Source organism: Antechinus flavipes, chromosome 3, assembly GCF_016432865.1.
Source record: "Antechinus flavipes isolate AdamAnt ecotype Samford, QLD, Australia chromosome 3, AdamAnt_v2, whole genome shotgun sequence".
NCBI lineage: Eukaryota > Metazoa > Chordata > Mammalia > Dasyuromorphia > Dasyuridae > Antechinus > Antechinus flavipes.
The window spans coordinates 436,568,305-436,585,612 of NC_067400.1; positions in this window are offsets into that span (position 1 = coordinate 436,568,305).

Genomic DNA, 17,308 nt, shown 5'->3' on the forward strand with positions numbered 1-17,308 from the left:
TCCAAAAGTCATAAAGTTAGTAAGTATTAGAGTAGACATTTCAAACCCAAATCCACTAAGTCCTGTATTCTATTCCACTGTATTTTTTCCACTTCATTCATTGATAAAATGTTGGTTTTTTAATTAATATTAAATAGTTTTGTTGATTGCTATGTAGGCATCTAGGCTCTGAACTCACTCCTACAATACACATTGCAAATCAGCTGCCCAGAGCAAGGCTATTATTCTACTCTTAGAGTCTAAAGGTAAGCCCAAGGGGTTTGGGAATGAGTTTTATTCTGTTACTCCAAGTCTCCAGTGAATATATAACCCACATATTGATTGCCTGTTAATATCTTACCAATAACATGCATTCAATTGACCACTTAATTTCTCTTCCATGTAAATGAACCAATTAACATCTATTAGCATTTATAAAAGCTATTTGTTAAAGAGATGATGCGGAAGCATAGCCAAAATGGCAGAATAAAGTCCGGGACTAGCCTGAGTTCTCCTAAATTCCTCTAGAAACAACTTTTAAAATAACAATGCAAATTAAATTATAGAATAGTGGAAAGTAACAACAGGTTGGGATAAAATGATTTTCTAATCTAGAACAACTTAGGCAGTCAACAAGAAAGTTCTGTTTCAGCAGAATGGTATTGGATCTAGAGATAGTAAAAACTTCTAAATGCAGATTTTCCCTAATACAGATGGTAGTAAAAAGCCTGAGAGTCAGTTAGCAGAAATTGGAACAGCTTTGGGAATTCTTAATACATAGCTAGTAAGGGGGTCAGACAACTGGTCAGAAGGAGATTACAAAGGACCTTTTGCTGACAGTGGATGCAGGATTCTGTCACATTTCTTATACATGGTCCCAGGTCACAGTTCCAGATCTAAGAGGAACAGTAGCTTACTAACGATTGCAACCCCAGGGATGCAGAATCACAATTCCAGGGTAAAAAAAAAAAAATTGGTTGGGGTTCCTAGAAAACCAGAGCATAGGCCAGGAGAGCAGTAAGTACATCTTCCTTTATATCATACTATCTTGGAAAAACTGAAAACATAGATACTCAGCTCTAACTCTGAAAAATATCACCTTGAAAAACCTGAAGATTGGGACACTGACCAATCCAGCCTGAGAACAATTTTAACATAGTCCAATTTTAATAATAAGTCCAATAACATAAATTCAACTTCAACATAAAGTTATAGTCAAGAGAAGAAAACAAAAAACCTTATCCTAGAAACTTATTGTGGTGACAGTAAAGATTAAGACACAAGCACAAAAGAAGACAAAACTGCTCCATCCAAAGTTTCAAATAAAACTGTGAATCATTCACGGGCCCAAAAAGTATTCCTGGAAGAGTTCAAAAAAGATTTTAAAAATCAAATTTAAAAGGTAGAGGAAAATTGGGAAAAGAAATGAGAATAATGCAAGAGAAGTGTGAAAATAGAGTCAATAGCTTGTAAAAGAAGACACAAAAAATACTGAAGAAACAGAAGTGACCAAATGGAAAAGGAAGAAAAAAGACTCACTGAACAAAACAATTCCCTAAAAATTAGAATTGGGTTACTAGAAACTAATGACTTCATGAGACATCAATAAATAATAAAATAAATTTAAAAGAATTTTTAAAAATAGAAGAAACTGTGATATTCCAGAGGGCAAAGAATCTAAGATTATAAGCAAAAATGACCTACCCAGCAAAACTGCTTATAACCCTACAAGGGAGAAATTGAATGTTCAATGAAATAGAGGACTTCCAAAAATTTCTGATGAAAATATTAGAATTGAGTAGAAAATGTTACTTTTAAATATGATGCAAAAAGAATAAAAAAAAATAAACCATAAAAAGAAAGAATAAGAGACTCAATAAAGTTAAACAGTTTTATATTCCTACAAAGAAAAATAATACTTGGGATAGCTAGGTGACTTGGTGGATAGAGTACCAGTCCTGAAGACAGGAGGACCTGAGTTCAAATCTGGTCTCAGACACTTAATGCTTCCTATCCATGTGACCCTCTGAAAATCATTTAACCCCAATTGCCTCAGCAAAAAAAAAAAAAATAATAATAATAATACTTGTAATTCTTAAGAATTTTATAATTTTTCAGGGAAGGTGAAGGAATATAAATAGGCTGGTGGCATAAATGTGAATTTATAATGGGATGATTTAAAAATAAATAAAATTAAGGGGTAAGAAAGAGGGGTATATTGGGAGAAGGAAGGAGAGGAAGATAGAGTAGACTAAATTAGTTCATGTAAAAAAGGCATGAAATGAAAGTTTTTACAGAGAAGGGGAAGATGGGCAGGGGTGGCAAGTACTACTTGAAATTTACTCTCATCGAAATTGGCTCAGTGAGGGAATAACATACATGCTCAGTTTGGAATAGAAATCTATATTGTCCTTCAGGGAAGTAAGGGGGAGTGGAATATTATAAGGATGGATAACAAAAAGGAGGGCATATTGGGGAAGGCAGGATTAGAAACAAAAGAGACTTTTGAGAAATAGAAGGGTAAAAAAAGAGAAAAAGAAGAACAACTAGGATGAAGGGAAATATATATTCATTAATCATAACTATAAATGTGAATGGGATCAACTCATCCATAAAATGGAAATAAAGAACTGAATGGATTAGAAACCAACAATATGTTTTTATGGGGCAGCTAGATGGCACAGTGGATAAAACACTGACCCTTAAGTCAGGAAGATCTAAGTTCCAATTTGGCCTCTGACACTTAAAATTTCCTAACTGTGTGACCCTTGGCAAGTTACTTAACCCCAATTGCCTCAGCCAAAAAAAAAAAAAAGTTTTTATAAGAGACACATTTGAAACAGAGTTAAAATAAAGGACTGGAGTAGAATTTGTCCTGCTTCAGCTGAAATAAAAAAGACAGGAATAGCAATTATGATTTCAGACAAAACAAAAATCAAAAATAGATATAATTTTAAAAGATAAGCAAAGAAAATATTTTGTCAAAGGTACCATAGACAATGGAAGTAATATTAATATTAAACATATGGATCAAATGGTATAACATCCAAATGTTTAGAGAAAAAGTTCAGTGAATTAAGGGAAGAAATAGTAAAACTACATTAGTGGGGACTCTCAATTTTTTTCTCTCAGGACCAGATAAATTCAACAACAACAAAAGATAAGCAAAAAAGAAGTTAAGGAGGTAAATAGAATTTTAGGGAAGTTAGATATGATAGATCTCTAGAGAAAACTGACGGGACAAAAGGAGATATACCTTTTTCTCATTGGTAAATGGTACCTAAACAAGAATTACTAATGTATTAGGATACAAAACTCTCACAACCAAATGCAAAAAGCAAAAATATTAAATGCATCATTTTCAGATCATATTGCAATAAAAATTATATTCAACAAAGGGCCATAGAAACAAATTGAAAATTAATTGGAAACTAAATAATCTAATCCTAAAAAAATGAGTGGGTCAAAGAATAAATCATTAGAGCAAACAATAATTTCATTAAAGAGAATGAAAACTAGGAGACAGATCAAAATTTATAAGATACAACCAAAGCAGGACTTGGGGGAACATTTATATATTTAAGTGTTTCTATCAATAAAATAGAGAAAGAGCAGATCAATAAATTGAGTATGCAATTAAAAAAAACAAAACAAAGAAAAGAACAAATTCAAAATCCCCAATTAATTCTCAAATTGAAAATCCTGACAATCAAAGCAAAGATTAATAAAATCAAAAGCAAGAAAACTATTACACTAATAGCTCAAAGTAGGTACTGGTTTAATGGAAGAAAAATCACGCAATAAAATAGATAAATAATTGATTAATTTGCCTTTTTTGAAAGAAAGAGGAACACCAAATTCCCAGTATCAAAACTGAAAAGTGTGAATTTGCCATTAATGAAGAAGAAATTAAAGCAATTATTAGTTTTTTTTTTTTTTGCCCAATTACATGTTAACAAATTTGACAATTTAAGTGAAATCGGTGGATATTTTTTAAAATGTAAATTGCTTAGATGAACAAAAGAAATAAAATACTTAGATAACCCTATTTTTAAAAAAAGAAATTTAAAAGCTATAAATGGACTCCCTAAGGAAAAAAAAATATCCAGAAACAAGTGGATTCACTAGTGAATGCTGCTAAACATTAAAGAACTCAATTCTAATGCTTCATGAACTATTAGGGAAAATACGCAAAAAAATTTTTATGACAGAAATATAATGCTGATAACCTAAACCAACAATAACAAAGACAAAGAGAATTGTAGACTGCATTCCCTAAAGAATATTGAAGCAAAAAATCTTAAATAAAATAGCAAGGAGATTACAGCAATATATTGCATGCATTATATATGATGACCAAGTAGTACTTATTCCAGGAAACCAGGCCCATTAGAAAAGCATAATTGACCATATTAATAACAAAAACAACAAAATCATATGATTATATCAACATATCCTTCAAAAAAACTTTTGACAAAATGCAACACACATTTCTATTAAAATAGTGAAAAGCACAGGAATAAATGGTCTTTTCCTTAAAATAATAAGTATTATCTATCCAAAATAATCAGCAAGCATTGTCTATAATGGGCTTAAGCTAGTAGCCTTTCCAATAAGCTCAGGGAAGAAGCAAGGATATCCTTTATCACCACTGTTATTCAATATTTTATTAGAAATATATTAGATCAATAAGAGAAGAAACAAAATTTAAAGAATTAAAAGAGATCATGAATAAACAACATTACCACTTTTTGTAGATGATAGAATGGTATACTTAGATAATTCTAGAGAATCAATAAAAAAAAAACTATTTGAAATCAACAACTTTAGCAAGTTTGCAAGATAAAAAACAAATTCACATTAAATCATCAGTATTTTGATATACTACCAACAAAGTCCAGCAGTAAGAGATAGAAAGAGAAATTCTATTTAAAATAACTGTAGACAATATAAAATACTTGTGAGTCTATCTACTAAAACAAACCCATAAATTATATGAACATAGTTGCAAAACATTTTTCACACAGATAGATTGAAATAATTGGAGACAATTATTATTATTAATTATTGAACAATAATTCATTGTTCTTGGGTAAGCTAAATCAATATAATAAAAATGACAATTCTACCTAAATTAATTTACTTCTTCTGTATCATACCAATCAAATTACCAAATAAATTATTCTATAGACCTTGAAAAAAAATGACAAAATTCATATGGAATAACAACTGGTCAGGAATATCAAGGAAATCAATTAAAAAATATGTGAAGGAAAATGGCCTAGTAGTAGCAGATTTTAAATTCTATTTTAAAGTGTTCATAATTAAAAACAATCTACCATTGGCTAAGAAATAGAGTGGTATATAGGTGGAATAGATTAGGTACATAATGCACTATAGCAAATTATCATAGTAATCTAATGTTTGATAAACACAAAGATCCAAGCTTTGGGGACAAGAACTTAATATTTGACAAAAATTCCTGGGAGAACTAGAAAATAGTTTGGCAGAAATTAAGAACAGACTAACATATTACACCATTTACCAAGATAAGGTCCAAATAGGTACATGATTTTTAAGTGGAGAGGGATAAATAAGAAAATTAGGATAGCATGGAAAAATCTTATCTGTCAGATCTTTGGATAAACAAAGATTTTACAACAACAACAACAAAAAAAAAAAAGAGAGATAGAAAGCATCACAGAAAGTAAAATGGAAATTTTTAATTACATTAAATTAAAATGATTTTGCTCAAACAAATCCAGTACAACAAAGATTAGAAGAAAAGCACAGGAAATACTCTTCAAGTACTTGTTCTGAATTGGGGGAAGAGGTCTCTAAAATGCTTTTCTGGAAATAATTCATCAAACTTCCTAGTACACTGATATCTGACAAAGTATAATGTGCATGTTCCAAGGACTAGGTTCCTACTGGTCTTCCACTTTCACATTCACTTTGGAATAAAGTTTGAGATCTGGTAATGTTTCACTTTTCCTAGTTTTTAAAAATTCCCTTTTCAGGGATTCTCAAACTATGGCCTGACTGCTAGATGCGGCAGCTAAGGACGTTTATCCCCCTCACCCAGGGCTATGAAGTTTCTTTATTTAAAGGCCCACAAAACAAAGGTTTTGTTTTTACTATAGTCCGGCCCTCCAACAGTCTGAGGGATAGTGAACTGGCCCCTATTTAAAAAGTTTGAGGACCCCTGCATATCCTTGAATTTTTGTTCTTACAGATGAATTTTGGTTTTCTGTTTAATTCTATAACTTAATAATTCTTTGATAATTATTATGAATTGACATTATCATAAATATACATTTATATATAAATTTAAAATGACATTATAAATGTCATCATAATGACATTTAATTGATTATAAATGACATTAAATTTATAAATTAATTTAGATTGTTTTATTATTTTTACAATGTTGACACAGCCCCACCTTGAATAATGAATATATTTTTAATTATTCATGTCTGTAATTATTTATGTAGGGTGATTAATTGATCCATACATATAACTTAGGATGTGATGTATTAATTTCACATATTTTATAAGGAATTTTTTTTTTACAAAAGATTTAATAGGTGGGAGAGGTGGGAAAGGATTTATTTGAACAAGAAATAATGTCTAAAACAACAGCAACAACAAAAGAAACTACTACTTTAGACTTGATTTTAACAAGGAAGATTTGATTACTAATATAAAAAAAGAAACCTTAAGAGAATGTCTCTTGTCATCTTATGATATTTAGTTATAATAACAGAGAGAAGAAAATAGTTGGTTTTTTTTTCCATATAACAAAAGTTAGGGATGCAGTGGCCCCTGAATTTAGAAAAAAAAATCCCATAAAATTTTTTGTTCCTCCTTTTGTAGCAGAAAAAAGTCTGATTTTTTTTTTCTTTTCTTTTATAGGATGATTACAGTACCTTATTGTAAAATTTGGGTTGATATATGATACTACACATAAATTTTAACCATTTCTGAGTTTCTAAATTTTTTTCTGTGTTATGTTCTGGTTTTTATGTATCATCTGCAGCTTCTGCAAAACTCTCCAAAATTTCCATTTAATTTCTTATGCTGACCCATGATATATTGAAAAAGCAATGAGGAAAGTTGCAATGTGGGAGGGATAATTGTAAACAGTAGGCATTAGGTATGTACTCTAGACTTTAGGAAAACAAATTTCAAAAATTCAGAGAAAACAAAGTAGGATCCCATGCTTGTAAACTCTTAAAGGTTCTACTGAAACCTTTAGTTTTCCTAAACTGAAAGTAAGTAGAAGGCTCTAAGAAATGTAATTCAGGCAATCATTCAATCATAAACATTTATAAGTGCCTACTATGTACTAGGTGCTATGCTAAACTCTAAGAATTAAAAAAAAAAAAAGACAAAATATAGTCCCTACTTTTAAAGAGCTTATACTCTAATAGGGTAGAGAAAAGCAAAAGATATGTACAAATAGAATGTCCAAGATAAAAAGAAAATAATTAAGAAAGAGAAGGCACTAGAATTAATTTCAGTTGGAAAGTCTACTTGTAGAAAATGGGATTTTTAGATGGAGTCTAACAGAAGCCAGGGAAGCATAGGCAGAGATAAGGAAAGAAAACATTCTAGACGTGGAGGACAGTTTGAGAAAAATGTCTGGAGACAAGAGCTGGAGTATCTTGCTCATGAAACACCAAGGGGGGCAGTGTGTTATTGGATAAAAAAGACCATGGAGGGTGGAGGGAGGTGGAGTAAGTAGTAAGAAGATAGGAAAGATAGGAAGGACTAGATTATAAGGGATCCTGAACACAAAAAGAGGATTTTTGTATTATATCCTGGAGATGATGAGTAACTGACTAATTCTGACTACACAATACCAAACCCTCTCCACCAAAGAAATGGGAAAGACATATAAATAAATGTATGTAGATGAAAGTTTTATACATGGAGATTTATGATCTTCACATTTAAATAGACTATGTCTGAAAGATGAAAACAGGGACAAATGATCAAAGATTTAAAAGAGTGACAAAAAATTATAAAACATATTAAGAAAGTAATCAGGTAAAAAATGTTAAAGAAAATAAGAATTTTGTAAACTACATTTTGATTAAAAAACCAAAACAAAACCTGATTATTTTCATGAGTCACAAGCTCAATATTAATTACCAAAATGACATAATTGCTGAGAAAGTAAATATAATCTTAGAATTCATTAATAGAATAATATTGAAGTATCAATTATTGAAATGCTTCTTGATCAGAGCAGATAGTACTACTGCTATAGTCCACACTCGCTCAAGTGTATATAAAGAAATATTAGTATATAGTATATAAAGAAATCATACTTTAGAAGAATTTTCAATGATGAAGGGGTTGAGGCTGATAAACAACATTCTGGTAATTGTTTAACATCTTTCTTTATAAAAAAAAATGTATAGCACACCTTTAAATTTAATTTACATTTTTAACATTTTATCCATCACTTTCTCAAATCTAAACAATAAACAAAACAATCAAGCTGTGATTTGTAGCATATGGTGATTTCTGAGATATCAATGGTCACATTGAAAATTTAACAATTAGCTCTCCTAGTTCTCATGAGTCAGTTCAAGCTAGTTCTAGCATACATTTTTTCAGATTTCACAGGGGTACTTGAGTGATATAATCTCTATGAGGAGGTCTCATCTTTTCCAGATTAATCATGATGACATGTAAGGGAAGTGTCTTGGAGATACTGTGGAGGCAATCTTGACATTTTATAATTATAGACAAACTACATGATTGAGAGGAATCTTTTGCAACTAGCTATCTGGTCATAACTTTTGTCTTCATAAAAGTCAGAGTCCCGGTATCCCAAAGAGATCATAAAAAGAAAAAAGTTCCCATATACGCAACAATGTTTGTAGAAGCCCTTTTTGCAGTGGCAAGAAATTGGAAAATAAGTGGATGCCCATCAGTTGGGGAATATCTGTTCTATAAGAAATGATCAGCAAGTTGATTTCAGAGATGCCTGGAGAGACTAACATGAACTGATGCTAAGTGAAGTGAGTAGAGGCTGGAGAACATTGTACACAGAAACAGCAAGATTATACGATGACTAATTCTGACAGACATGGCTCTTTTCAATAATGAAGTGATTCAGGCCAGTTCCAATGATCTTGTGCTAAAGACAGCCCTCTGCACCCAGAGAGAAGTCTGTGGGGACTGAATAGATCACAACATAGTATTTTCACTTTTGTTGTTGTTATTATTGGCTTGCATTTTGTTTTCTTTCTTATTTTTTCCCTTTTTGATCTGATTTTTCTTGTGCAGCATGATAATTGAGGAAATAGTATTACTTGGCATCTAGGAGAGGGAGACGAAGGGAGGGAAAAATTTTGGAACACAGTTTTTCAAGGATGAACATTGAAAATTATCTATACACATGATTTAAAAATAAAAAACTTTAATAAAAATAAAAATAATTTACATTTCTATAATCAAAAAGACAAAAACTAAAAAGGCCCAAGTCAATTTTAAACATTTCTTTGCTCCATTCACATCTTGAGCATGTTACTACAGATGGCAACAAGAAATTTGAAAAAGGCTTGGTGGACAGTTAGGTGGTGCAGTGGTGTGTGGGGAGTCAGGAAGACTTGAGTTAAAATCTATCCTCAGACACTTATGTATGGTCCTGGGCAAGTTTCTTAACCCTGGTTGTTTCAGTTTCCTCTTCTGTAAAATAAGCTCAAGCTATCCTGCTATCTCCAAGTGTTTTTATCAAGAAAACCCCAAAAGGATTCTGATTCAATTGAAAAAATGAATAAACAACAATAAAGGTGGCTCAGTGAATAGAGGGCTAATCAGTCAAGAACACATCTGGCTTCAGATACTTAATAGCTATGTGATTCTGGGCAAATCTCTTTTTGCCTCAGTTTCCTCATCTACAAAATGGGGATAATAATAGCATCTATCTCCCAGGGTTGCTGAGATAATTAAATGAGGTAATTATAAAGTACTTAGCACACTGCCTGGCACATGACAAGTACTACAAAAATGTTAGCTATAACTATTATTACTAATGATAATTATTCAACACAACCAATGATTTAAACACTTATTCTCTAAAACACTTTCTAGTTCCTGATGAGTTATTGCATTTACTAGTCTTCTCAGTGATTCCTACCCTTATGACTTGTTCTTAGATAGTATGCACAGAAACAATTTCTTTGAGATCAAACCAATTCAGTTCATCTCAGAACCTTAGAATCTTATGACTGGAATTTCTTTCCATTTTGCCTGGCTTCCCACTGAATGCACTCTTTTGACAACATCCCTGACTTATTTCTAGTGGCAGGGAATTAATGATTTCATTATTCATTATGTTTCCATTTTGGATAGGTCCAATTGTTAGAAAGTTCTTCTTTATATTTTGCCAAAACAGCTTCCTATAATTTCTACCCACTGACCCTAGCTTTGTTTTTTATAACACAGAATAAGTCTATTTCTGCTTCTACTAGATAGCCCTTTAAACACTTGAAAGCAGCTATGATGTCTCCATCTCTCTTTTTTTTAACTGTTTCTCACCAAGTACATTTAATTTTTCAAATTATGGGGTTTCCATATCTTTCTCCATCCTTTCCCCTTTGACACTATGCTGGGATATATATAACCCAGGCTATATATTTACAATTTAGGATTAATGTTGCAATGAAATGAAATAAACTTAGATCATTCGACAGTTAACAAAAGGTTTACTTAGTCACCACAAATGAATATTCAACAAGGATATACATTGAGGAGATCCTGGATTAATTTAATTTAGTAAAGTCCCCTGGTCTGAGATGCCCATTGGGATCCCCTAAACATCAAAGAGCTCCTGGAGTTCTTTGTGAATGTTTTGTATTCAGGCATCAACAAGTGATCTACAGCCTAAGTCTTTAGTATCCTGAATCAATGTCTTCAAAATGGTTTTAATAATTCTTAACGAAAAACTAGACTAACTTTAGTATACTACTCCCACCACATAGTTTGTCAGTTTTTCTTAGAATAAGTACTAACAACTAAATGGTTAGCTAGGTGGCATAATGGATAACACTGGGCTTAGAAACAGGAAAACTCATTTTCCTGAGTTTAAATATGACCTTAGACTCTTATTAGCTGCATGGCATTGGGCAAGTCAGTTATTGTCATAGTTTCTATGAGATTAAGCAAGGTACAAGCAAGTTGGGGGGTTTACTGTAGCCCCAAACTTTGGCAAGGGTCATTTTTCGGAGATGGCTCATGTCTTCTCCATTCCATTTATCAGGAAGACCTGGTTCTTGTCTTTGATTCATGCAAATGTTGTGACCCTCACCAAAGCTCTTAACCTCTCAGTGGCTTAGGCAACACTCTAAGTTATGTTACAAAGAAAGTGATGACCTGAATTGGTAAAGGGAGTTTCCTCATTAGAGAGTTCTCTTTACTAATGAAATCACAGATCCAGTCCTTTTCTCTAACTTTCATTATTTATATTATATTTATATTTTATATTAACTATAATAAATTATATTATAATAATATACTAATTATATATAATTATATATTTATATTTTACATTAACTTTCATTATTTATAGCCAAGCAATACAGTCTATTAAGATGATTTTAAATCTTGATTTCTACTAATGAAAGGAAAGAGATGGAAGAAAGAAAGGAAAAAAAGGGAGGGAAGGAAAGGAAAAAAGGTTATGGTGAAAATAAGGTAAACTGAGGCACAATGTTCAAAGCACAATTTATTAGTAAAGTACGTTTATCAATAAATAGGATCTTAGGAATATATAAATAGGATTTCATAGGTAGTGATCAAGTTATAATTAGTTTTTAAAAGTTTGATATCATAAATAGTGAAATGAAAATGATTGGTTATAGAATTGAGGCATGAAAGACAGTATGATTGATGTGGGGCTAGCAACAACTCACTCCTTCACTCTTATGACTAAGAAATGTTCTTTGTTTGAGTCTACCTGCAAGCTTAGAGATAGTGGACCAGACTTGTTTGGATAACAAACCAGATATCTTTGAAGGATAGCTTGACAGTCTAAAGATACTAGACTAGACTCCCTGGTGTCCATTTGCATTCTTCAAGGGTAATAGATTTCCTTGATCCAAGAATAGAACATTGATTAACAAGAAAGCCAAATTTCTAAACCACTCATTACAAGGCACTGAATTTCTGAATTCAGTTCAGAGACAAAGAATCATGATCTGGGCAGTTACAGGAGAAAAAAAAACTGATCAATTTTAAATAGGATCAATTAAAATGATCTAGAATCAATCTGATTTTTCAGAAAGAAGGAAGGGAAGGAATGAAAGGAAGGAGAGAAGAAAAGTAGGAAGAGAAGCAAAGAAGGGAAGGAAGAAGGGAGGAAAGAAAGAGATGAACATAAAGGAAGAAGGGAAGGGAGGAAGGTAGGGAGAGAAGCAAGGAAAGAGGGAGGGAAGAAAAGGAGAAAAGGAAAGGAGGAAGGGATAAAAGGAGAAATGAAGGAAGAAAAGAAGAGAAAGAAGGTTGCAGAGAAGGAAAGGGGAGTAAAGGTGACCAAGAGAAAAGGAGTTACAAAAGAGGAGAGAAAAAAAAGGATAAGTACATATTAAGTATCACGTGGTACAATCTATGCCATATATTGACTAGTGTTTAAAATACTGATTATCACAATCACAATTTCCAGTATTCATGTGTGTATATGTATGTGTATCCCAAATAAGTCATAAACAGAAAGCAAAATTCCATTTATTCACAGCAGAACTTCTATGGCATCTAAAAACAAGAAATAAAACCGGTGCCTTTCACTTGGAGAATGGCTGAATGAATTATAGTAAATGACTGTAATGGAATATAATTGTCCTGTAAGAAAGCAGGAATATGAAATATTCAGAGAAAAATGGAACAATTTACCTGAACAAATTCAGTAAAGTAAGCAGAACCAGGAAAATATTATGCATAGTGACTATAGCATTGTAAATGAAAACAATGGTAACAGGAAAGTAACCTCTGAATAGCCATAATGTCCAGGGTTAGTTCCTGAGGATAGAGAGATGTGACAATTGATTTTATTTATTTTTTTCTTTTAATTTTTATGTCAGGGCTCATTAATATTTATTATCTACAAATAACTGTACTTAAAAAAAAACAGTTACCAGAAAAAACATTTTAAAAAATAAAATACTGACCTCACAAAAACTTCAACATAATTTTTAAAAAGGTAATTTGAAATTGATTTGTATCTTCAAGTTAATTTATCCCAATTCCCTAAACATTTCCTTTACCTTTTATGATTTTTCTTTGTTTCCTTGTATCTTTTTGATTCTGTCTACAGTTCAGTACTATAGCAAAGTAATATTTTAACCAATGTTATATGTTATAGAATGATTGCTATATGATTTATTCTTTCTTGTCAATAGAATCTAACATCATACTAACCTTTCAAAGAGATATAGCACTGATTTTGTGGTTTATTTTCAGCTTGTGATTCACTATGACCCTTCACTCTTTTCCAGCTCTGTTCCCAAATAGTCAGTCATTACCCTTTGGCTATGCAATCAATTCTTGTTCCTTAGTAAGTAAATGAACGAATCTGTACCAGTCCTTATGGAGCTTCAATTTGCTTCCACCCCTTCTCCATCTTGCCAGGCCATTTGGAATTCTAATCCTGTCCTTTTGGATTCTGGCCATCATAGCTGATGATAGGTGTCATCTGCTAATAATGTGTTATCATCTGCTAACTTAATGAGCTTGTTTTCTAGTCTATCTGGTAAATCATTGATAAAATGCTGGAGAATCAGGCCTAGGATCTGCCCTGTGGAACACAACTCTGAGGACAACATAATGCCAGGTCTCAACCAGTTATAAATCTACATAATTCTGGGCCATAGTTTTCTATATTGTTGATTTTGGAAATAACAACAACAAAATCCTCTCTGTAATATTGCCAATCATCCGTAGTAATGAGGAACAAGAACATCACAGAAAAAATTAATTCTTTTGATAATGCCCCAAACTGATATTTTAACTAATACTTTCAATCCTGTTACTCCTAATTACTCACACTTCTAGTAGAGAAGCTGAAAGCAACAGTGAAAAAATTTGACTTTCCACTTCTTTAATTTTACTTGTGTCTTTGCTGGAGGTAGTTAATAAAAGGGAAGAGGAAAAGCAAAGAAAAAAAGTTAAATGAACTTAGATGATCCTGGATGGGAGGTGGGGAGATAACAAGGTACTTGAAGCAGTGTATTCAAATGACATCTTTTTCATTCAAAGTTGAAATAAATCCTTCCACATCATCAAACCGAACTGAAGTTCATAACTAGAGAGTCCCATCTGAAAGAAAAAATCGAAATTAGGAAATAGAGTGGCTTCTATGCACATGAGGGTGGGAGCCAAAGTAAAAGGATTAACTAGAATGTCTCTTTAGCCAATCTCTTCCTACTTCAACAAGCATAGGCTATAAATAGAAAGTTGGATTGGGTGATCTTGAAGGTCCTTTCTAGTTCTAAATCTATGGTCTTATGATCTAAAATCCTATAATCCAGAACATACATACTTTTGCCTTTCTACCTTTGTAGGAGGCACTATTGCTGTCTAGCCTTTAGGTGAACCTCTTACTCATTAGGACCTTCCAATATGAATCCCCCCTCCATGGAGAAAAGACTTCATTCTCTCTTGAAGATCTCTGCTGCTGTCAGACTAGCTTGATCCAACATCGCAGAATTGAAACCCTATTAAAAATAGCTCTGTTCCCTTCTGGGTTTCACAACTTATACTTGAAATCATACTTGAAAAGCTCTTTATTCTTTATAATGAATAGACAGTGGGTAGGTTACATTGAGGGGGAAAAAAGAAGAGTTATAATACAAAATAAATCCAGACTGATCTGTTAGTTATCCTTTTGAAGTGGAGAGTGAAGAGAGCCTTCAGTATCTCGGTTTTCACAGGCACTGAACCCTTTCCATTAGGTGATTTTTGAAATATCCCTGTGTGCCAACCATAGACCTATACTTTCTGTCAAAAGCTTATTTGTAATGGGTGGTATTAGAGGTGACAGCACTAACTAGCGACTAGCAGAGAAGCCTTAAGTAATGTACCTAAATTTCCAATATAATTAATTGAAGAGAAAAACAAAAAGCTCTGAATGTTTAATTATTTGCTACCTGGGGTTATAGGATGACAGTTCTCAAAAAGCCAAAGGATTGAATAGCATATTGGGAATGGGGCTGTGGCTGTCCTTTATAAAAGATTATAGCAAGGCCTTTTTCTAGCTAGAATATAAGGGGAAAACTAGGAGTTTTTGTTGACAGCCAACATACATTAAAAAAAAAAAACAAAAAAAAAAAAAACAAGAATGTGAATTAGCCTTATGAAGGGCTTTCTTTCATTTGATTTATGTTCATGTTTAACTTAATTTACATAAAAATCAAAATGGGTCTTATGGGCTTCACATAGTGCTTTTGATTGTTGCTGCTGTTTCTAGGGCTTTGTTCTTGTTGACGATGAAGATGAGGATGATAATGTTGTTCCAAAGTACTCAATTTGGGTTGTGGATGGAAAAGACAAGATCATTGTAAGGATCAATGGAAGTTTTAAGGAAGTTCTACCCCACTAAGATATAGTTGCCTAGAAAATCAATATTGGCTGAAGCAGTTAGGTGGCATAATGGATCAAGCACTGGGTTTGAAGGTAAAAAGACCTCAGTTCAAATCCCCCCCTTAGATATTTTCTAGTTGTGAGATCTTGTTTGCCTGACTTTGCTCAATTATAAAACTAGTGTAATGACAAAACTCAACACCCAGGTTTGTCCTGAGGATCAAGGGTGATAGTATTTGTAATATGGTTAGCATAGTGCCTGACATATGATAGGAGTTATTAAATGTTACGTATTGTGCAGCCATTCTGGAGAGCGGTTTAGAACTGTGCTCAAAAAGTTATCAAACTGTGCATACTCTTTGATCCAGCAGTGTTTCTACTGGGCCCAAAGAGATTTTAAAGAAGGGAAGGGATCTGTATGTGCACAAATGTTTGTGACAGGCCTCTTTGTAATGGCCAGAAACTGGAAATTGAGTGGATGCCCATCAATTGGAGAATGGCCGAATAAATCATGGTATATGAATGTTATGGAATATTATTGTTCTATGAGAAATGACTAGCAGGATGATTTCAGAAAGGCCTGGAGAAACTTACATGAACTGATGTTGAGTGAAATGAGCAGGACCAGGAGATCATCATATACTTCAACAACAATACTATATGATGATCAATTCTGGTGAACATGGCCCTCTTCAACAATGAGATAAAACAAATCAATTCCAATTGAACAGTAATGAATTGAACCAGCTACAACCAGAAAAAGAACTCAGGGAAATGAATGTGAACCACTACATAGATTTCCCAATCCCTCTATTTTTGTCCACCTGCATTTTTTATTTCCTTCACAGGCTAATTGTACACTATTTCAAAGTCCGATTCTTTTTGTACGGCAAAATAACTGTATGTACATATATACTTATATTGTATTTAATTTATATTTTAACATATTTAACATGTATTGGTCTACCTGCCATAGGGGGAAGGGGGGAAGGAGGGGAAAAATTGGAACAAAAGGATTTGCAACTGTCAATGCTGAAAAATTACCCATGCATATATCTTGTAATTAAAAAGCTATAATAAATAAACAAATAAATAAATGTTAGATATTGTTGTTATTATTATAGATAAATAATCAAAAAAACCAGATCATCTTTGCTGGACTAAGCAATATGGCTAACTTTTGTCAGCTATTTTAAGTGTGGTGACTCTTAGCTTATACACTAAAAGTTCTCACCTTGTCTTTTGTAAGAAAATGCTTTCTGATCACACCCATTAAGTAGACAGGGGAAAAAATCTGTTTACATACAATGTCACCTAAGTAACAGAATTAGATTCATAAATTGTGGAACAAGAAATAGAGAGATTTGGAATTTTATAATTGAGGAAAGTCAGGCAAACAACAGCAGTATATAGAGAGAATATTATGCAGATGACATTATCTTCCCCTCCCCTCTTAAATTTATATATTTTTTGGAAATAGTCTTTTTTCCATTTACATGTAAAGATAATTTTTAACATTCATCTTTATAAGATTTTAAGTTTTAATTTTTGTATATAGTATTTTATTTTTCCATTTACATATCAAGATAGTTTTCAATATTCAACTTCATTTTTTTTCTCTTTCCTTTCTTACATCCTTCTTCCCAAGAGGGCAAGCAATCTGATATAGATTATACATGTGAAACTATTATAATTATATCTTTAAGGTGAATAAGTGCATATGAATCAATATGGT